Source organism: Nyctereutes procyonoides, unplaced genomic scaffold (assembly GCF_905146905.1).
Source record: "Nyctereutes procyonoides isolate TBG_1078 unplaced genomic scaffold, NYPRO_anot_genome, whole genome shotgun sequence".
In the NCBI taxonomy this organism is placed as follows: Eukaryota; Metazoa; Chordata; class Mammalia; order Carnivora; family Canidae; genus Nyctereutes; species Nyctereutes procyonoides.
This window is the reverse complement of record NW_026575160.1, coordinates 30,537,109-30,561,549: the sequence shown is the minus strand read 5'-3', so window position 1 is coordinate 30,561,549 and position 24,441 is coordinate 30,537,109.

Sequence of the window (24,441 nt, the reverse complement as noted above, 5' to 3'; positions counted from 1 at the left end):
AGTCTGAGCCATATTCCCAGGTACAGGGTATGCCGCCTCAGGAGCTGAGGAGGTCTATTAGACGTAGTGATTCTTTTGTTGTATGGGAGGTGAGAGATACAATGATTTCCTTTTTATTTGAAGGAAACATCCTAGACCACTGGACGCCCAAAATGCCATAATGGGATAGGCCCTGAGTCTTCGCAAGGGTTATCTCCCACCTGCTAGGGCACTTGTGTTTTACCAAAGCCTCCAAAATATTTACCACTTCTCACTTTTGTGGTCCAATTGGCACGATGTTCTCAATATAATGGACCAGCATAGTGCTCTGCAGGATGTCCAGATAACCCAGCTGTCTTCGGACAGTCTTATGACAGGCGACAGGAGAGTTAACATAGGTCTACTGCAAAATGTTAATGCATATTTTTACAAGTTGGGCTCCTAGGGAAGCAGACTAAGACAGGGATTAACATGCAAGAAATCTGTTAGGGCGTGATCTTGCAAAGGAATGGAAACGGAGGTGGGCAAAGGGAAAAGCTGGGCTATGATAAGCCACAGCAAAGGCATCATCTGACTCTTTGAGGGACTCTGGAACTGAGAAGAACCTTCAGAGTTGTTTCAAATTGAGACAAGGGCCAGACCTCTATGCTGCCGCATTGCCCAGTCATTGGGAAGAGGGTGTTGCTAGGATGAGGCATCTCTCTTCAACTGAGGCAGCTACTGAAGAGGGCTGACAGCTCAGGATTGTCCCCCAGCAGCAGTTCTAGCCGCTGATGACCCTGTCTTCCTGAAGTGAGATCCAGGTGCCATATCACAGCATCTACTAAATTTTTCTTACTTTCCTCCCTCATTTCCTTCTTTCTGTTACTCTTAAATCCCTGGGATACAGCCCTAATAAAGTCCTAGCATGTAAGCTCTTGCCTCAGGCTCTGTTTTCTAGAGAATCTGGGCTAAAAGACCAAAGAGCTATATATGTTTGTTTTGGCTTCTCTTCTGTAGCCTTAAGTGGACCTACTCCAAAATGGAACTCTCTACGGCGAAAGGAATGTATAGAATAAGTCACACACACACACACACTTAGGACAAGATGGACTAAGAGGCAGGACACTTGACTCCTAGTGAAGCTCAATTGTTCACTTGTGAATATTAGGAATGTAGTTTGGTCTCTCAGATTTCATTTCTAATTTGATACAGTGGACAGAATAATATCTGATATTCCTAGTTGCATAATGATGTCAAGAATCTGAACGAATATAATGTATGTCAGAGCACTTTGCAAATATCACAAGCTCTCTGGTAATAAATTCTTATCCTTCCCTATTATATTCTCCAGAAACTGTACTGACCAAGGCAGCAGTGATGCTATCCTTTAAGAATCATTGCTAGGGGGATCCCTGGGTGGCGCAGTGGTTTGGCGCCTGCCTTTGGCCCAGGGCGGGATCCTGGAGACCCGGGATCGAATCCCACATGGGGCTCCCGATGCATGGAGCCTGCTTCTCCCTCTGCCTGTGTCTCTGCCTCTCTCTCTCTCTGTGACTATCATAAATAAAAAAAGAAAAAAATATTTTAAAAAAAAGAATCATTGCTAGGGCCACATGATGCACAATAATGCCCAAATGTAGTCACACTAAGACACTGGGAAGCCACCAGATCAAATGTTTCTCTTGTCCCCTGCCGAATTTCCTGACACTCCATCTACTGGAGGATGAGGTTCTTGCCTCAAAGACTTTAAGTAAAAGCAACAGAGTCATAGTATTACCCAAATCCAGGGACCACTGCCAGCTGAATCTCTAAATGGGGCCCCCTGGGGTTACACTATGTTATGGTCTTTAAGTATCTGAGGGCAAGATAGACAACTTCTTTGTGGGGGGAAGAGTGGAAGGGGGGACACTGGGAATCAGACCGATGAAAAGGGGAACTGAAATATGAAGTCAGGGGGAAAAACTTCTTATATATTTTTATTTCAATAAGGTCTAGTCCTTGTTAAATTTGTAGTCTAGGTCCCCACCAAGAACCGCTAGAGTGACACACTATGGGGTGCTGGGGTGGCTCAGTCGGTTAAGTCTGACTCTTGATTTCAACTCAGGATCATGATCTCAGGGTCGTGAGATGGAGTCCTGCATCAGGCTCTGTGTTCAGCAAGGAGTCTTCTGGAGATTTTCTCTCTATCTCTCCCTCTGTCCATCTCTCCTGCTCGCTCTCTCTCTCTCTCTCTCAAATAAATAATAAACCTTAAAAAAAGGAGTAGCACACTCCATGCCATAGGAGAGCTAACACCAGAGCTGTGTCACTTTTGCCCATGATACCTTGCTATTCTACTTTCCCTCCTATCTCCATCCCTCTGAAATCATCAATGGCTTTCCTCCATGGGATTTGTACAAGCTTCTTTTTTGACCCATGTATGAGAGGGTAACGTTCATAATTATTAAAATAAAATTTTTAATCCCTTAACTTAAGCCTTACAATTAAAAAGACTTTCATTCTAAGAATGAAAAATTAGAACATGACCCCCTCTTACTTAATTAGCCCCCTCTTTTTCTGCCAAGATTTAATTCTGCAAGTCTTTTGAAATGCAACATGTTAGAAATGAAATAACACAGAATCCTCGAGCACTCTCAGGGGAGGGATGGGTAAAAGTCTTTTTGAAAAAGCAGAAAGTAATGAGAAAATAATTAAAGGAAACATCTCTGACATATTAAGACTAAAACAAACCATATGCTGTGGCAGAAAATTATTTCCTGGCGCCCTAAATGAAGGCCAAATGAGGAGGTTCTCCTCTCCCTTTTTGAAGACATGCTTTAGCTAACCCTTCTTGGAATCATGGGGCCTTATTCCCCCTACCCACAGGGCTCTGAGTGGCTGTCCTGTCCATCAGTATCTGCCATGGAGCCTGCCATAGAACCAGCAGGAATTACTGGAATGTTGGGCAATGACCTACTTTCCAGTTTTGTGAACCAGTAAAACTAATTCAGTGCTCTCTTTTCCAAAGCACAGAATTCATTGATTTTTCAACAGATCAATGCCAGCTACCCTAGACCAAAACAGCATTAAACAGTCCCTAAGCAGTTCTTCTGTGGTGAACTGAATTGCATAGACAACGAAAGATGTGCATCTACAGTGCATTCTTTATTAGATTATTTATTATCTATACATATTTACCCTGAAATAAAATATTTGTAGGTAAATCACCAAAGTTACAATGGGCCACTTCCAATATATCAATTGAAAGAAAATGGCAAGATGCCAAGAGGCCAGATTGGATCTTATCAGCACTAGCTTAATAGTTGGCTGCAAATTTGAGGTAATTTAAAGAACACTCAAATATTAATTCTGTACAAAATAGTGAATCAGTAAGTGTTACAGATGGAAGAGTTCCTTCAGGGATCCTTAGCTGGTAGGTAGGCTATAGGGCTGGGGGTGGGCACTGCTCATCAGAATTATAGGAGAGACTTTTCAAAATATGTACACAGATTGTATAGAACCTCTGACTCAACCTGCGAGTATATTAAAGTCTGGGAAGATTGTGAGATGGTTTCACAAATATTTTAAAATATTGATAAGTGACTTCTTACTTCCCTAGAAAACCTGCTGTCCTATAGAAAAAGAAATTGAGTCTGAGAAAAGTATGCTTTAACAAAAAACAAATAGCTAATAAAAAAGTACATCTGAGACCACCTATCCAGATGTTCTGATTCCAAATCCAGAACACTAAATTTACTTCATTCTTTTTAGACTATGATCAATCTTGTTAAATTTAGAGATGACGTGCTATAACCTTTTGTTTTCCTTCACCTCAGGGCCCAGCTGAACTCCTCACAGGTGGTAAAAATTGACTGTCTACTAATTTGAAAACAAGATTATAAAGTTTCTTCAAATGTTAAGATTTTATATTATGCTGGTGGATAGCTTAAAATTGGCCTTTGTAGGATTAGTTACAACATGGAAATCAGAATATTCAACAAATCTAGACTTATTTTCCTGGAAAGCTATTTGTTAAACATATGCTATCACGTAACTTAGAGCAGACCTGGTGGGTAATAAAGTCTGTCAGCTCTAATATGTCTGAAAATCTTTATTTCCTCCTAATTTTTCAAAAAAGTTCATGAGCACCAAAAGGAAATAACATCACTGTATATCATATTCAAGCTACTAAAAACTAATGATAAAAGGAAATCTTAAGAGATTCCTTCTGCCAAAGACATTATGTAAAGAGAAGCAAGTATGAGAATGACGGCAGACTTCTCATCAGACACATTGCAAGTCAGAAGAAAATGGGGAGACATCTTTATTGAGAAAAGTTAAATTCTCAATCTAGAATTCTATATCTAGCAAACATTTTTTTTGAAAAGTGAAATAAAGACTTTTCAGATATGTAAGAGCTGAGAAAGCATGCTAGTGCCTAAGGAGAAGTCATAAATGTCCTGGTGAGTTTGGATAATTTAGGGGCAAGTCATCTAGAAGTCTATTTGCAGGAAGGACTAAGACATCTTTTGGGAGAAGAGGCATCTTAATAAAAATAAGAAGCAGATTGACGTGGCAATAAAGTTCGGTGATAATGGGTGCAGGAACAGTACTATTTTAAGTGTAGTGTGCAGGCATTTAGATTTTGCACAGGGCCCAGTGCCCATGGGATTCGTATCTGAAGCCAGTGACGGGGACACAGACTAAGCTGTAATTAAAAACTGCAAGATATGTTTTCTTAAAAGTTCTATGAGACTTTGGGAAGTAATCAAGACCCCATGTTGATACTTTAATCGACCACACTGACACTCTTTCATATACTCAACTCTCAGAAGTGTTGAGAGACATTATGTCCAAGTTTACCCCCATGTGATAATGGTCTAAATTTTTGTGTGAGTGTGGGTGAGATTTATTTGGAAATTCCACCATATATTAAAGGCATCTGTGCTAGGGGCTGAAATCCTGCATTAGCTGAAGGAAAAGAGCAAATAAAGCCATTTTATTTGTTGTGGCCTTTGTTATGAATGTGACCAGTATCTTTTTAATTCTCTATTATTTGAAGTATTTCTCTTATTCAGTGACATATCCCTAGGGTAGAACTCTCTCCCAGCCTTTCTTGAAGCTAGGGTAAAAATTGTCAGATGTATTACCTGAGATTTTTAGATAGAAAGAACTGAATTTGGGGAAGCAGTTATGAAAGGGAATCCGTTAGAAAGAATAAACATAGAGATATCTGGTTTACAGAGAAGCAGTGATAGACTCTAGTGCCAAACAGCAGTGAGGCAAGTCGTGTATTTGTGCTAAATAGCAACAGAGCAGAGTCTCTGCTGGATTAAACTCAGTGTATGTTTCGGGCATTGTTCTTGGCTCCATTCTTGCCCATCCCCTGACCTCCCAGAGTTTAGGACCAGTCTAATATCCTTTAATACATGCTCTTTACTGTGTTCACTAACATGACTGGGTTCTAGGGTTCTGTTGTTTTCAACTAAGAGCTCCAGCTGATGTGCTCCCTACTGTATACTGATTTTCATAGTCATAATCCCAAATGTACTTCCCCTAAACATTCCAGCATTTTCTCATTTCCCAAAGTGCTGAATTTTCAGAATTCTGACTCTCCAGACTCACATGCAGTCAAATGGTGGATAAACTGCTTTTTCCCAGTGTATTTCTGACACAGCTTTAAAGAGCCTCGTTGGGAGCCCTGGGTGGCTCAGCATGATCCTGGAGTCCCGGGATCGAGTCCCATATCAGGCTCCCTGCTTGGAGCCTGCTTCTCCCTCTGTCTGTGTCTCTGCCTCTCTCTCTCTGTTTCTCTCATGAATAAATAATTAAAAAAAAAGAGACCCTCATAAATCCCACAAGACCTCATCGTGGCAAAGATTGAATATCTTTCAAGGAGGAATGTTGAATAGAAGACATAACCTTAAAATCAGATAGTACCATTTCCTCTCCTTAACAGAAAAAGGAACTCTGGTAGGAATCTATCGATCTTTTGTACACTGAAGATGCATGGTCAAAACCCCCTGCTCTACCATGAAGACTCTGCCAAAAGTACCTGGAAGAGCATTGAATGGTTTGGTCATCTAGACAGCCACTGCCATTTCTACAATGTACACTTCACAGAAATAAGAGAATGATTTATAAATAAATCAACCTGGAGTTCTCGTTGCATGAACACGAAGGAATTTTAAAACAACCAAGGAAATGTGTTATAAGAAATTGGCTAGTCAAGTATATGATACCACTTAAATTCCTCTTCTATTTGTAGAAATAAAACAAAATATCTTGAACATGCAGGTTTTCTCTAGAACATTTAAACTATAATTGATCATCAGGGAGGGAGACAAATTTTGAGAGACTCTTAACTCTGGGAAACTAAGTATTTCAGAAGGGTGGGTAGGTAGGGGGATGGGGTAACTGGGTGACGGGAATTAAGGAGGGCATGTGATGGGATGAGCACTGGGTGTTATATGCAACTGATGAATTATTGAAAACTATATCTGAAACTAATGATGTATTATATGTTGGCTAATTGAATTTAAATTTTTAAAAGTTTATAATTGATCATGAATTAATGTATGTAGTTGGCACAATGATTGAAATTAACATCATTTCAGCCTTTAACAGACTATCTGTTTGTGCCCCATCATGGTCTTCTTGTGCTCCTTCTCCCCTCCAGGGGCTCCCTTGCTCACTCACCCTCCTTCCCTTCCCAGCACTCAGGGCACCTCGTGTCCATCACTACTGTAGTCCTACGTCAAGAGAGGAGCAGGTGTAGTCACACATACAGACGTGACTGATAACGCCTGATGACTAACTCTCTGATGGGTGTTTGCATTTCGATTTTAAATCTAAGGATGGATTGATATGAGAGTCTGCTCCTGGCTTTGTTGTCACATCTAGATTTATATCCCTTGTGAAGCTGCCAACACCATTCACGGCCAACATCTAAGGCAATAACAGAGATTGGTCCTGCCTGAATTGGCCTCAAGGCTGGGTGTACATTCACAGGTATTCCTCAGCACAGAAGAGCTGATCGCCAGTCTCTGAGGCCTTTTTGCTAAGCCATACGTGCAAGAAGTAGTCAAGATTGAGAAAAGAAAAATATAAAAGCAAGTCTGAGAAGTCATTTTAATGCCTATGTGACATTCCATTCTTGTACGCAGCCGGGATGTACCAACCACTGCGATGTTATCGGCCTCCTGTAGGAACTGAACCTATTGCAAAGAGCATTTGCCTTCAGAGTAGTCTGATGGCCATCATTGATGAGGTCAGTGGAACACTTAGTGGTCAAGGCTCACCAAATAGCTTCAGGAGCACAGTCATTCTACCCATCCTGACTTTAGGTTTGGACTAACAATTATTTGTATTGGCTATATTGCCTGAGAATTTGCAAACATTTCTATATGCAGCAGCTTTGAGAAGAGAGCAGGAGAGGAACTGTTCCTACTGATATTTGGGTCTCAGAGTTAAGGGAGTTACTCAGGTGACACATCTAGGAACGCTAGAACAGGGACTCAAAATAATACTAATTCTAGTGCTCTCTCTACTGAATCCCAGTCCTTGTCATGCAGCTTCACTGAAGGACACACACACACACACACACACACACACACACACTACAAGAGGTTGATGAATATCGAACTAGCCCTTGTGCAAAGAACTAGCTCCTTGTTTATAAGGAGCTACAGAAGCATCAAAATGGGTTGGTAAGACAACAAAACTCTTCTACTAGATAGGAGAGGATTCGACCTTTTATCCCACAGAGATATATTGAACACTCACTGTGAGAAGCCCTGGACTAGGGACTGGGGTACAATAGGACATGGGATTGATAGGGTCTCGGCCCTCCTGGAGTTGATCTAACCACTAAGAAAATGGGAACAGTCGATCATTTGAACAGCTAAGGTTTGGGCTCACGATTGTTTATGAGTGGAGCCGACGGTTCCACCCACCCCATTCCCCCTTACACTGTAACGTTCTCATGAAAAGTCTCTTCTCTAGCTGCTTATAAATCCTAGAGGGGAAAGATCACACATTTTTATAACCACCATGTCACAATTCAGGGGAGGAGAAGGGCAGTCAAAGTGTGAGAAATTCCAGGGATAGCTCTCTGTAAAGGGAGTCAATGGCCATCAGCTGTATTGTTAGTTTAGACTGCCCTAAATCACTCTACCAGGCCCCACAAGAGTCATGCATTTTATTTATGTAAAAAGATTTGCCCACAAAAATGTAGGAGGTGAGTAGAGCATTCCAAATGTGTTTGGGTCTGTTAAAATTGCCTGAACCAAATATGTGAGTTATTCATCCTGTGTAGGGAAAGACACAGATACCTGGCAACCAGTATCCAAAGATTCCTGGGCGCTGCACTGAAACCATATGTGGTATAAAACACCTGCGTAGTCAGTGCACCTTTATTTCCCGGTAAGGTGAGCACAAACAGCCTCCAGATGCTCCAGATGTGAGAGAGGGCTAGCTTGCCTTCTGTGTCTTTCTTTCTCCTCTATTTCCAACATCTACCATATTGATGTCCTATAATGAAATAGGAAATAACCTGATACAAGTATTTTACACTTTAGTATTTAAGTTCAGCAAACAGGGTGCCTGGGTGGCTCAGGGGTTGAGCATCTGCCTTTGGCTCAGGTCATGACCCCAGAGTCCTGGGATCGAGCCCCACGACCAGCTCCTCACAGGGAGCCTGCTTCTCCCTCTGCCTGTGTCTCTGTCTTTCTCTGTGTGTCTCTAATGAATAAATAAATAAAATCGTTAAAAATAAATAAATAAATTCAGCAAACATGCAAGCATATCAGCTGTAAGCCAGCCGCCGTGATACTGATCATGTTCCACAGAGAGCTTCTAGTCTGTAAGAGACACGACACACATACACAGAAAAGTATAGTTTCTAAGTTACTAAGAGGTCCATAGGAAGTGGATTAAAAATATATTAGAGGCATGCACCTTGGTAATTAATAAATAAATGATTAATTTGTTTATTCAACTGATAATATATTTATCCCATGTTGCAGAAACTTTGGTAGCTGCTGGAAACACAGAAGGAAGAAAACCAAACAAGCTGAGTCCTTGCCCTGCTAAAATTTGCATTTTAATGGGAAATGTGGATGATAAATAACTAACAGAGGATATCACGTACCTCATTCCCATGTGCTCATGTGTGTTCTATGCCACATCCCGTCTGAACTCCCAGCCACTCCCAGCTTTCTATATATGAACCATTTTTCGTGCATGTCTCTCAAATGTGATTTCCTTACTTACAAAAATTTCCTTCCCTTCCAGTCCAATTTGGAAGGTGCCCTCCCACCCTTCAAGGCTCAACTCAAAGTCAACTCTTCTTCCAAGCCTTTCCTACTAATCCTGGGACATGTTAAGTTTCTCTCCTATGGCTTGTCATAATGCCCCATGCTGTGGACCTCAGTTCCTGCAGGTGTGACAGTGAAGCACTAGCAAATATTTGTATGCCTTTTCTCCCATTAGGTGAGGAGTTTCTCAAAAGAAAGGACCATGGCTGATATACATCAGCCCTTCATGCCACGTACCTAGGAGGTAGCCTGTACATGGAGCCGAACTGTAAATACTATTATCAACCACAATGATAGAAATGATGCAAGCTACAAGTGCCAACAATGTGCCAGGCACTCTACTAAGTGAGTCATTTCCAAACGGTCCTTTGAGTTATGTATTTTATTAGCATCTCTATTTTATAAGTAAGAAAACTGAAACCCCTTGAGGTTACATAATTTATCCAAAGTCAGAATTCTAATAAAGGATAAATATCTAATGAATGAATAAATAAATTGCTTTTTATTTTATTGTATCAAAAAACTGTGCACATGGACTCATCCTTAAAAATTAGGTATTCAAAAGACATACGCATCTGCTCAAAACTTTTTTAAAAAAATTGAGAGATATTGACCATTATCATCATTATAGCAGCAAAATCCAGTTACATGTCAAGTTTCATGGACCTAAACGATGTATATGGTTTCAAAGCTAGAGAATAAATGATCTACATGAAGGAAATTTGATACATACAATCCCCAGAGGAACATTTGAAAGCCTTGGCCTTTATTTAATCTTGGACACGTATTTTCTCCAATTTCAAAGACAGCTGTTAGAAGGAAATGAGGCAAGGGATTTAGGGGCAGTCATGAGACTTAAAAATAGAAAATTGCATTTTTTTTTCATCATGCAGTGTCTCCTTTCCTTCCACAGCAGAGAATACCGCATCCATGACTGCATAGCTGATATTCATTAGATCTAGGAAAATCATCATAGACCCGGTGGTTCTTTTTCATAGATAACACAGAAAAGTTATCTCAAAAACATTCACATTTTAATGACTTTTCAACTTGTCTGTGTTATAAAAATCTCAGGACTCACCTGCTTATTGTGCTGTCTTTTGCTTGTTGAGCTTGAACGGGGAAAGACAAAATGTGAACATGTCACTCCCATTGGTCTGAAGTGGAAGGATACTAAATTTGTCTGTAAACACTTTCAGTCTCATATAGTAAAATAGCATAAAAGGGTAGAACCCTGTCATATTTCTATTTGATAAAGTCTTCCTGGCATTCATTTCATTGCAATAAAATTATCTTTCTAGATATAAGATAGGAACTAAAGAGGATTTTGACCATTCTCTCTAGGGTCATTTTAATCAGCCTACTACCTTGGCATTCATGATACCAACAGGATTCATTTTTGAAAAGCTCCTTTCACTCATCCTAAATAAATGAGCCATTAGAAATCCAATCAGCGATGATGAGCTTGGGTGTAACAAACACTCATGCTTTGAATCTTGATATTTTTAAAAAATATATTCACATTATTGGGCTAGGAAAAAAATGTTGCTTGTCAACAATATTAAACAAGTTAGAATTTAGAACCCTTATAGTTTTGCCTGTCAGCTAAAGACATGAGAGACAACAGTCAGGGACCCCACCATCTCTAAATAGGGAAGAAGACTGGCCACCCAAGACGAAGAGGCATCCATTGCTCTACTTCTGGTCACCCTTCAGTTAGTATGAAGGCCCTTGAGAAAGGAAAGATTAATAGAAGAGGTGCTTATCGAGCACCCTCCCTCAAATAAATAAATGCCCTGAAGAATCCTATTTCTTGTTTCTTAACAGGGCTTGTTAACATTTTGCAGCCCAATGGGAATGTTTGTAAAATCTCCACGTTGGTTACATTTGTTATCCCGTTTGATTTTTTATTCTGAAGCTGTTAAAAAAAGAGATGGATGGCTTTAAGAGAGAGCAAGTGGTGGCAGCTCTGTGATGGAAAGGAAAGAACATAAGCCAAAATCCAAGAGGCAGGCAGACTGGAAATTCTCGAGCAGGGGCTGATGCTGCTTCCACAGGCAGGATTTCTTCTTCCCCAGGGAAACCTTGGTTCTGCTCTTAAGGCAACGGGTTGAGCCAGGTTCAGTGAGAAGCATTGAGATAATCTCCGTTACTTAAAGTCAACTGATCGTATATGTTAATCACATTGACAAAACCCCACAAGGTTTCGGAAGCCATCGTGTAAGCCGAAACACTGCTAGCTTGGACGGAAGGTGACAGAGATAGGACAAAGTAAAAGAGGGCTGTCAAACTCCCAAAATTCCACTTAGGGAATGAGCTGATACAGCGAGTCAGAAGCAAACATTTGCCACCCTTCAAGATGCAGGAGAAAGGACCCCAAGGACCTTAGCAGGAGCACAGGGCCTGCGGCATGGGGGCTACAGAGCTACAGTGGCTCCAGAGGACAGAACCTTGAGCCGCCGAGAGGAATGGAATTTGCTTGGCCTACCTGGAACGGGCTTCGGGCTGGTCGTTCCCTTTTGGAATGGGAATATCTATTCTATGCCTGTCCCACCATGGTATTTTGGAAGCAGATGCCTTCTGTTCTAGTTTCACAGATCAGTAAATGGAGAGGAATTTTGCCTCAGGATCAATAATAATCAGGATCTCACCCGCACCTGATTTGGTTGATGTAGATGATGAGATTTGGAACTTTTTGACCTAATGGTAATTAGATGAGGTTTTGAACTTGGACTTGATGCCATAATTGGTTGAGATATTTGGGGGTGTCGGGATGCAGTGAATGTATTTTGCACGTGGGACAGATGTGAATATGGAGGACCAGAGAGTAGACCGTAGTGGAGTAAAGGGTGGGTGACTCTCCTGCCGCCGCTAAGAGATAGGCTCACATCTGAATACTTGGAACCTGTGAGCATGACCTTTTTTGGAAAAAGGACCTTTGTGGCCATAATTGTAAGATTTTAAGATGAGGTCATTCTGGATTATCCATGTGGGCCCTAAATTCATAGACAAGCATCCTAATGAAAGATAGAAGATAAAGGACACAGGGAAAAGAGGAGAAGAGCATGTGAAGATGGAGACGAGTAGAACGACACAGTTACCAGACCAGAAATGCCAGAAGCCACCAGAACCTTGAAGAGGAAAAGAATGGAATCTTTCCTAAGGCCCTGAAGGGATCATAGCCCAGCTGACACTTTGATTTTACAATTCTCGCCTCTGTAACTACGAGAGGACAATGTTCTGTTGTCTTAAGCGACCAAGTGTGTGATAATTTGCTACAGCAGCCTTAGGAAATTAATACAGTCACCAGCAGTAGAAAATGTGTCTGGGGTTCCCTGATGCAGTTTTTCAATAATCTGCCAAAATAATGCGCAAAAAAAACCCAATGTCCTCTTTTTATATATATATTTTTAAAGATTTTATTTATGTATTCATGAGAGACACAGAGAGAGAGAGGCAGAGACACAGGCAGAGGGAGAAGCAGGCTCCCTACGGACAGCCCGATAACGGACTCAATTCCAGGACCCCGGGATCACGCCCTGAGCCGAAGGTAGAGGCTCAACCACTGAGCCACCCAAGGTGCCCTTTGCTGTCCTCTTTTTCAAAGTCCCCTCAGGTCTCAAAAACATTATGCTGTGTAAAAGAAGCCAGGCTCACCAGTGACATGCTATATAATTTCGTTCATAGAACATGCATTTACCCTGGAGAAAGCTGGCCAACCGTCACGCCAGAAAACAGATGGGTGCTTGTCCACAGCTTGGGAGAGGAGGGTGAGCAGGGCACAAGGGAAGTATTGAGGATAGAGTCAGGGGGTACAACCCATGTCTTGATTCCCGTGGCAATTACATAATTGTATAAGTTGGACCAAACATAAATTGTTCATACGCCTAAAAAGGCAACAGTTTGCTAAACACAAATTGTACCTCACTAGCCCCGACCTCAAAAAGCGCTAGAGGTTGACCTACCTCTTGGTTTATAATGTGTGGAGCAAAGGCTTCGGAACCTTGTGAATACCAGTGTCACAGTGATGTTTAGTGACGCCGCTGCTGACTTGGCTTTACACGCTTTTGTATTGTTTTCTGATATCAAGTTCTTCTCAAAGATGATGATTTTTCCACCACCGAAGACACACAACAAACAAACAAGACGCTACGTGTTCTGCCTTTAACTCCGAAAGAAGAGTTGGAAAAGTGCTTTGCCGATTGAAAGTAGTGTGTGACGTCCCAAGGTGACTACCGCGTTCAGCCAGCCCAACGGATAGTTATTTACCATTTCCTGTGGCAGACACTACACCAAGCGCAGCTGGTTATCGAGATGACCGAGAAACGGTTCTTCTCTGGTTAGAAAAACGTATATAAAATAAGAAGCAAGTAACTGATACAAAACCGACCCAAATCAAATGCTTTGGGGTCTTAGAAGAGGAAGCAATCGTGCCCAAACGGGAGGCGGACTTTCAGGTAGATGAGGTGGGACTGAAAACAGGAGATGCAGGGCTGTGGACTCCACGTGGGCGAGCAAGGACGGGGTGGATGCTCTGTGCCAACCATCCGTGTCCACCCGCCTGTCCCCAGGTCGTTGTCACCACGATTGGAGATGGGGCCTTTGGGAAGCAATTAGGGTGGGACCCTCCTGAATAGGATTATTGCCTTTATAGAAAGAGGAGGATGTCCCAGGCTCCAGAACAGTGAGAAATAAATGTTTGTTGTTTCAGCCACCCCGTCGATGGCGATTCGCTGCAGCGGCCTGGACTGCGGACGTGCAGAATAGAAACAACCTCAGGGAACAACCCATAGTCCCCGACTAGAACTCGAGCACGTGCAGAGGACTGAGAGGAAAAACTAGAAAGGGAGTTAGGATCGTTTTCTGGGGATCCCTGGGTGGCGCAGCAGTTTGGCGCCTGCCTTTGGCCCAGGGCGCGATCCTGGAGACCCGGGATCGAATCCCACATCGGGCTCCCGGTGCATGGAGCCTGCTTCTCCCTCTGCCTGTGTCTCTGCCTCTCTCTCTCTCTCTCTCTCTCTCTGTGACTATCATAAATAAATAAAAATTAAAAAAAAAAGGATCGTTTTCTGCGGGTCTGAAATGCCAAGTTGGGGGATTTGTGTTTAATTCAGTGGTCACTGGGGAGCCGGGAAGGCAATGCTTGGGGATTCTGAGAATCCGGCCAAGTTTCAGATGCCTTCCCCCCAGGAGAGCGCACCTGGCACAGGAGGACGCAGACCATCTCAGGGTTTTCACAGACACGTGGATTAGGGAGGGTCTGAGAAGGAGGCTTCCATGCAGGGGATTATTTCATTTCATTTTAGTTCATTCCTCCATCCGTGATAAGGATGGAGAATTAGATTGACACGATGCATGAACGAAAGTGGGTTTTCTGAACGTGTGATCTGTATTAGACTCACCTACGGGGCTTATCCAACACCCATATGCCCAAGCCTCCCCCGCTACACCGAGTCTCTAACGGTGGGGCCAGGAGACCCATCTGCAACCAGCACCGCGCCCATCTGATGTCCTTGTGGACACTGCTGATTCTGGGAGGAGGAGGGGCTGGAGGCGGGTGTTCTCTGCTTTCCACTTGCCTCCAAAGCGTAGAAGAGATAGGAAGGACATGAGAAGAATACATAAAAGACACTGTTCTCAAGTCCGCCAATTCTCAAGACATTGTCTGCCCTCAGTCCCGATTTAAACGAAGCCTCAGAACATCTTCAGCTGCAGGTGGTCGGAGGGCATTTGCCCCGAGACAGCTGGCTCCCCTACAGGGGCCGCAACAGGTCAGGGGGTGCGAGCATCCCCGAGGCATCGTGTTGAGAGCTACTGACGGATCCTGGTGGCTTACGATGCACAGTCATTCTTAGCCCCGACCTTAAAATGATCACCGCAGCCAGAGAAGTTTCTGTTCTGGGTCTTGATCTGAAAAGAACCAAGGTCCCACCTCTACAGGAGTCAATCTCTCTAGGAACGATTTTGCAAAATGACAGCAATTGGCGAGGTTCTGGAACCAGCAGGGGCTGTTGCTTATCAGAGTGTTTTTGGGAGGTTGACATTTTATTTTGTTGTAGAACAATCACCTTGACCATATTCTCAAAAATGCTATGGATCCCTGCAAAATTTTTTTTTCCTTTCAGACATTCCACACATTCATCCCTAGTTAGGAACACAACATTTTAGGGCTTAATATTAAACTACCAAATCAACGTGCTACCCTTCCTGATCATTGTTTAACAAAGGAACAAAAATAAGTGTGAGTAGTAGGTTGATTGAGAAGTTAATCATTAAGTGAAGCTATCATTTTTCATTTTCCTGGCATTCCAAACCTGTTCACGGACTATTTTCCGGAGCAAGCACATATGCTACTACCTATACCCGAGTTTTCTGTTACTCTAGGCCTAAAAGACTCATAGTACTGTCATCAGGAGTAATTTTTATTCCAAGTATGATAGTATCTATTTATTGTTTTTGATTCCCAACGGGAGCCCCTGTCCTCTCCAGGAGCCGCCCTCCCTGCCCTCCTCTACTCAGGACTTTTACTGGGTGATGCGGGCCACAGCACCTCATCCAGGGGCCACCTGATTGGCCTGGAAATAGGCACACCCAGTGTTCTTCCCAAAAATTTCTTGACCTGGAGCTGCAGTGGTTAGGAGAACAGTGGTAGGGAGATGAAAAGGACTTCTCTCCTCTCTGACGGTGAAGCTTTGGGAGGGGGGGTGAGTCCAGAGAGGCTGGTAGCCAGGTGGCCAGGTGCCCTGAGAAAGCAAATCAGAAGCAAACAGAAGTGAAGCTATTCTATAAGTCAGAAGTAGGCGGGTGGGGGGTGCCTGGCTGCCTCCGGCGGGAGAGCATGTGACTCTTGACCTCAGGGTTGTGAATTAGAGCCCTGTGTTCGGTATAGAATTTATTTTTTTTAATCAAGTAATCCCAAAAGCAGAGATGGTTTTAAGGAACTCTCCCAAGAGTCACGCTAATGTGCTTCAGTGCTCTGCGATCTAACGTAGCAGCCACTGGCCACATGTGGCTAGTGAGCCCTTGAAACATGGCCAGTCCAAAATGAACCGTTCTATATGGCTTAAAATAACCCTGGATTTGTAAGACTTGGCATAAAAACACGAATGCAAAATACATCATTAATGATTCCCTATAATGAATACATATGAAATCACAATATGTTGGATATATTCGTTTCAGTAAACTAGATTTTAAGATGGATTTCACCTCTTTTTTTCAATGTGGCTTCTAGAAATATTTATATTGCATAGGAGTCTCAAGTTATATTTCTATTGCAACAGCACTGCTTACTCGTGAGTCTGTGGTTTGGGTTTGTTTGTTTCTTATTTAGCTGCTCTGGGTGGAGTTTGTGCCATTGTCAACCGACAGGGCCCTAATTAATGCCAAATTTTGTAACTGGAACAGAGGCCTTGAGGGAGACGGATCCAAAAGCAGAACGGGCTGTGTTCAGGTGTGGAGGGGGCAGGGAGATTTTCTCCATCATGAGTTGGGAAACTTAGGAGCAAAGCAGTTAGTTAACCATTACTGGTTACCTGTTGTTGTCCAGGACAGGTGCCTATCCTTACTGGGCTTAGAGGTTGACTGGACTTGGTAGAAAACAAAATGGGATCTGAAGGTGTTGGCTGCTTTTTGCAACCTTTAATAATGTGCTGCAAGAATAAAAAAAAAATATGGAATATGGTCCAGGCAGAGCCATCTGAACATGGAGCAGGAGTAGCGATGGGACACAACTGTATGAAGAGATCCCGTCCTGCCGCTGGGCGAGCTCTCTCTGGATTTCAAAAGGCAGCCCACTGCACCCAAAGCCGGCCGGTACACGGCCAGAATGAACGATGTCCACAAAGCACGGCTGCCTGGCGAGGCTTATCCTCCTTTCCACAGGTAACAAAGGATATTGGGGGCACCTGGGACAGAGGGACCCTTGGCCTTGCCCCAGCATGGCACCGCACCACACAGACACAGAGACCAAAGTGAGATGGCCTGCGATGTGGTCTGGAAGGGTGGGCAGTGCCCCCTGAAGAGTCACCAAGAGACAGACTCTGGAGGGGGAGAGGATCCACATTCAAATGCCTCGACATGGCAAGATTATCTGCTTGGTTTGCTAGCAAACCGGAGTTCCCAAGCAGGCAGCCTCCTAGGGTTTCAAGATGTTGTCACCAATATCCCCAAACAAAGAAAGGAAACACAAAAACAAGCCTGGCTTGAAGGAATCCAGGACTGCCCACCGCCTAGGACAATTCTTCATGCTCTACATCACCAGCAGCAAGAAATGCACAGCTGAGGAGGCCCCGGCAAAGACACTCACTGTCCACTGAGATAGTTTTTCCCTTGAGCGCACACCAGCCTCCCCTACAGTGAGTTGTGGTCCTTTGTCTAAATATTCTGCGATGGTGAATGAGAGGATGTGGTATCTGCCTCCCTAGTCCTGGCTTTTTTTTTTTTTTTTAAGATTTTATTTATTTATTCATGAGAGACACAGAGAGAGAGAGCGAGGCAGAGACACAGGCAGAGGGAGAAGCAGGCTCCATGCAGGGAGCCCAATGCGGGACTCAATCCCAGGACCCCAGGATCACACTCTGAGCTGAAGGCAGATGCTCAACCACTGAGCCACTCAGGTGCCTTTTGAAAACCTACTGTACATACATCCCTGTGCTCTTTCTCCTGTCTAGTTGATAGAGGTAGAGAAGACTATCAGGACAGCCTTGGAAACCAACTACATGTTGAATATGGCAAAACCGGAGCTTTCCTGAGCTATTGCATACACAAGACATGAACTTGTATCCTGTTGAGCCTTTACCTGTTTCGTTCTATTTGTTATCACAGGCTAATGTAATATATCTCCCAACTGAAAATTCCTCCCAAAAGTCCGTGATGATCCAAACTATATAAAACACTGATTACACTAAACCTTTCTGGTAGATAACGGACTAGCCTAACTAACCCAGTAGATCATCCATTGCTGTAAAGGAGTGTGTCCCTGCAGAATTAACCTGCTTCCTTAGCTAGCAAGGCAAGGTTAGTGCCACTGTGTACTGTTTCCCTGCCCCCCACTCCTGTATAATAATCCTTTTTAAGTGGGAGTTTTAGGTTTTTTTTAATATATTTTTTAAGATTTTATTTATTTATTCATGGGAGACACACAGAGAGAGAGAGAGTGAGAGAGAGAGAGAGAGAGAGGCAGAGACACAGGCAGAGGGAGAAGCAGGTTCCATGCAGGAAATCCGATGTGGGACTCGATCCTGAGCCTCCAGGATCATGCCATGGGCCGAAGGCAGGCGCCAAACCACCGAGCCACCCAGGCTGCCCAGGTTGTTTTTTTTTAAATCAATATTTCTTGTATTTGTATATTGGATGTGTCAGGGATGCCTACATTTCTCATTTGGAGCATAGTAGCAGGGAGCACAAGGAGCCATGTCAGGATTTGGCTGAGAAAAAAAATTTTGGCCAAGTAGAATGGACATTATGGACTCACAGATGGGTGCAATAACTGGAAGAAATGTGGAGGCAAATAAGTGTGGAATTTTTGACATAATCATTACAATAGGTTAGAAGAAAATATTTGGATAGTTATTTTTTGGGGAAAGTTATTTTTAATTGTAGAAGACTGTCTTTGTATACTAGACATTAAACTACACAGAATCCGAATAGTAGAGTTTGGGTCAAAATCTACATGAAAAATTTTAAGCATCATCAAGAAACTAGATTTAGGGAAACCAGGAAAGGAGTAATCAAGATTCAAGATGAATATTTAACCAAATGTCCTTTTTTAAAAGATTTATCTATTTATTTTCAGAATGAGAGAGAGAGAGAGAGATTGAGACAGTGTGAGCTGACAAAGGGACAAAGGGAAAAAATCTCAAGCAGACTCCCTGCCAAGTGGGGAGCCCAATGTGGGGCTCAATCCCATGACCTTGAGACCAAGATCTCAGCTGAAATCAAGAGTAGGTTGCTAGAATGACTGAGCCACTCAGGGTCATGTCCTTTTTTAATGACTGGAGAACAACCTACCAATGCCTTTCATGCAGCTTTACCCCTAGCACCTGATAAGCTACACCAAATAAAACAAAAGGTGGATCTGCACTGCTCCCCTCCAGCTAGTCTCTTCAAGGTATTGAGACATATTTAGTGAATATAGTGAAGAAAATCACACTATGGCTAAGTTGACAAGGGATCATTGTAGTAGAGGATGGTCGGAAGAAAGGCAGGCAGGAGTAAGGGGTCTAGTCCTAAGGGAATTATTTTACACTACCCTGAAAGGAGCCCTCCCCCTTTCCCAGGTGAACAACTACCTGATATGGTGGATGAGTGTGTGGACCAAAACTGATTGGGTGACAGGTGCGTGGAAGGTTAAGCAGATTAAAACAGCCTGCCAGCAAGCCCATAAAAGCTTTCAAACCCAAAGGGCAACCCTTTTGGGTCCCTCCCTCTTCAGAAGCTTTTTACTACCACTCAATAAACTTTGCTTTGCTGCCCACCACTCTTCATCTGGTCTACCTCTTCACTCTTCAAAGCAACACGACCAAGCACTGCAGGCACTGAAGGAAAAGAAATCCTAAAACAACTGGAGGCATCAACTCTGTTCAATGGCACTATCTTATGCATGGATATTACACCAAATTCTTTTTTTTTAAAGGGAGAGATACATTGTTTCAATTTTAAAACAGTTCAGTGCAGTAGAAATGTCATCAGAGATAATAAAAGAAAACATCTATATTATGAAAAATTATTAGACTAAAGACACATCATATTTTGAACTTGAGTTTCAACAAAAATAAGCCTTTCCTATGCTTGAAGTTGAGTCAGCACCTTTCCTTGCCTGGTATTTCAGGATCAAAGGCAGTCTCTACATATCTAATTCTACTTTTCTAAAATTTTTAAAAAGTCTTGAATATGATTATTAGGACTGCTGAACCAAGAAACTTCCGTTTTTTGGAAGTAGCTTAATAAAAAGGAGAATACTTTTGTAGTCAAGCATCTCCAAGACTCCTTACTGAATTAACATTCAACTTGCAGGGGAACCAGGAAGCCAGTGAAGAACTACGAAATCAATGTCATAGTTCCCGCCCCACCCTCTGTGTTCTCTCTCCTCTAAAAAAAAAAAATTGGTTTGTTAAAAAAAAAAAAAAGAGTCACATGCTCTACGGACTGAGCCATCTAGGCACCGCAGGGAGGTTTCTTTTTTTTTTTTTTTTTTTTTTTATTATAAATTAATTTTTATTGGTGTTCAATTTACCAACATACAGAATAACACCCAGTGCTCATCCCGTCAAGTGTCCCCCTCCGTGCCCGTCACCCATTCACCCCCACCCCCCGCCCTCCTCCCCTTCCACCACCCCTAGTTCATTTCCCAGAGTTAGAAGTCTTTATGTTCTGTCTCCCTTTCTGATATCTCCCACACATTTCTTCTCCCTTCCCTTATATTCCCCTTCACTATTATTCATATTTTATAGTTTATCCAGAATGTTAGTTATTCCAGTTGGGGTAGCTGTGCAGTGTATCTAGTCTGCTAGAAACACCGCTGGAAACAGAGCTCATGTTTTTTACTTCATGTTCTACTGCCTTCTCTTTCTTTGTGCCTTCTGTTTATCACGTCTCCTAGTAAAATATCTCTAGAAGTTTTTTATATGACCAAAAGATTTCATCTTTGTATAGCAACCTGCAGTTTATACAAGTAACTTTCACATTCATCCCACTAACTTTATGAGGAATGCAGGGTAAAAGGATTGTCTCTCTACTGGAGAGGGAACAAATGAGCTCACAAAGGTTTGCTGAACTTACCCAAAGTGAGTATAAGATAGAATCAGAATGATTGTTCAGTTCTCTTTCTTCTCTACCCTGTCGCATCCAGGATGGTCAAACAGAAACTGCACCCTGCTGCAGAGTCTGGGGAGGTCAAATTGAGGGAGCTAGAGAGTGGGGGAGAGACCACATGGTGGTCATGGGTGGGGTGGGGGCCAGAGAGAGAGGGAGAAAGAGAATTTTAAGCAGGCTCCATCCCAGCATGAAGCCCGACTCAAGACTCAATCTCCTGACCCTGAGATCAGGACCTGAGCTGAAATCAAGAATTGGATACTTAACCAACTGAGACACCTGACACCCCTTTTTAAAATTTTATCTATTTATTTTATAAGGGAATACAAGAACAATGCCCATAAATTTGATGACTTAAATGAAACATAACATTTCCTTGAAAGACATAAATTATCAAAGTGAGCTCAAATAGTGCAATATGTATTACATAAATTTAATTCACAGCTGACAACTTTCCAAGAAAGAAAAATCCAGCCCCAGATTATATTTCTGGTGAGTTTTACTAAATTTAAAGAATAAAAATCACCAATCCCACATAATGTCTTCCAGAAAACAGAAAAGGAGGAATTACTTCCAATTCACTTTTCCCTACAACCCAGCAATCCTACGCTTAGATATTTCATTTCAAGTGAAATGAAAACCATTGTTCATTTAAAAGCCTACACAAGTTCATTTGTAATCATCAAAAACTAGGATGCCCGGGTGGCTCAGTGGTTGAGCGCTTGCCTTAGGCCCTGGGCGTGATCCTGAGGCCCTGGGATCGAGTCCCACATTGGGCTCCCTGCATGGGGCCTGCTTCTCCCTCTGCCTGTGTCTCTGCCTCTCTCTCTGTGTCTCTCAGGAATAAATATATTAAATCTTAAAAAACAAACAAACAAACAAACTAGAGACAACACAAATATACCTCAGATAGGAAATGAACAAATGAACTTTGTTACATTCACAGAGTGGAATTCTAGTCAACAATAAAAAGAAAGGAAATGTAGAAATGTGCAAGAATATGGATGAATCTTGAATCCATTATACAAAGCAAACAAACAAACAAAAAAGAAGCAGACTCAAAGGCTAGATACTGTATGATTTCACTTACATAACATTCTGGAAAAAATAAGACTATAAGGACAGAATATAGTTCAGTGGTTTTCCAGTGGATAAGGGTGAAGTTGGTTATAACCATACAGGATTACCACAGGAGAAATGGGGAAGGAGAGTTGGGTGAGATATAGAATTGTTCTGAGTCTTGATTATGATGATGGTTACACAATTCTATGCTTTTGTCAAAATTCATACAACTGTATGTTGAAAAAAGTGTGAAGCTTACTATATGTAAACTGCATCATTCACACCAAAAAGTGTGAAGCGTGCTGTAGTGATTTTAAAATACATGTAAATGAAAATTCAAAAACATCAATCTATATAATTCACCACATTTATAACTTACAGAAGACAAACCATATGGTCATCTAAATAGATGCAGAAAAAAATTTATTAAAACTCAGGAAACTTTTATAATTTTTCTGTTTTTGCAAACTGAAAATAGAATAGGATCTCACTAGTCTAAGGAAGGCCATCTGCAAAAAGCATATCACAAACATCAGACTTAATGATGAAATCAAAATAGTTCCTTTTAAGATCAGGAAAAATGCAAAGATGCTCACTAGCACCTCGCTTGTCCATGTCACAGTTGAGCCCTTGGCCAGTGTAGAAAAAAGCAAAAACGATCTAAAATGTATAAGAAATGAAAGGGTGTGTGACAATAAAGAAACTCCAAAAAGAACCACACAAGGTTTGCTACATAAATAAAAATGAATCTGTCAAATGTGAATGCATTTCGTATATATTAGCAATCAGTAAGAAAAGTGCAATTTAAAAACCACATCCTTTGCAAAAGCAATAAAACATAAAGTGCCTAGGAAAAAAATGTAATAAGAGCTATATGAGAAGAACATTTTTTTGGGGGGGGGAGAAAATTGTAAAACCTTATTGAAAAATAGAAAATATCTAAATAGATGGAGATATAGATACTATTCACTCCAATAGGAAAACTTTCAACATAATAAAGATGTCAATTGTTTCTAAATTTAGATTCGATACAATTCCAATCCAAATCTCAAGAGGACTGAGCTTTTTATGGAAATTGATAAGCTTACTTTAACACAGAGGTGAAAGGGCAAAGGATGAAGATAGCCAAATAGTCCTGAAGGAGGAAAAAACAGGACAAGGTAGCCGATTTACTCTGCTAGATACAAAGACTTAGTAGTCAGCTTCAGTCTCTTTTAATGTTGGGGAAGAGTAGAGAAGCCACAGTCAGACCAGAAATACATAGACTCTTGTGACAGATCAGGCTTTGCTTATCAGTGGGAAGAACTGATTATTTAATACGATCATGCTGGAACAACCGATTATTCAAATGGGAAAAGGAAATTGGATCCTGACTTCATGCTGTACCCAAAATCAATTTGGGGTATGTTAAAAACTTAAAATACAAATAAAAATGGTAAAGCTTTTAGAAGACCATTTAGAAAGATAATTTTATGACCTTACGGCAGAGAAGATTTCTTACATAAGACCAAAAAAAAGTTCAAAATCAACAGGAAAAAGTGACAAATTTGACTGCCTCATAATTAAGAACTCAGTTCATGAAAGAGTACAAAAAAGGAATGAAGAGTCACAAACCATAAAAGATGATTTCAATACCTATCATCTGAGAAGGATTGTGATCTAGAATATATTTTTAAAAATCTTACAGAACAATAGGTAAAAGACAAGCAATCAACGGGGGGTGGGGTGGGGAATGAGCAAAAGACTTTACTATATCTCAACAGAAGGAATACAAACATCTTCTAATATCTAGAATCTTTATATTATGTCATATATAAGACATTTGGGTTATATTTCTCTATAAGACATATACACCTCAATTGGAAATTAGGAAAATGCAAATTAAAATTACAATGAGAATCTATTTCAAACACATTAGATTGAAAAAAAATGTCTTAAAATGTAACAATCTCAAATGTTAGTAAGGATGTAGAGCCAGGAATATTCTTACCTACTGCTAATGGTAAAATGGTATACAACTCATTAGGAAAAAAGTAAGTCCTACATACCAAGTATTTTTACCAAAAAGTACTGTTGTAAATGTGCCCTTAAAGCATACATAAGTACAACAGCGCTTATACTAAAAGAAACAACACAAAGGTAGATCAGAATTAGGAAAAATACATAATCTGTGGTATATTCTCACCATGAAATATTATACAACAACGAAAATGAAAATAATTGCATGCATCATCACAGATGAATCTCAAAAACATAATTTGAGCAAAAGTAACAATTCCCAAAAGATTGACATAGTTTATACAAAGTC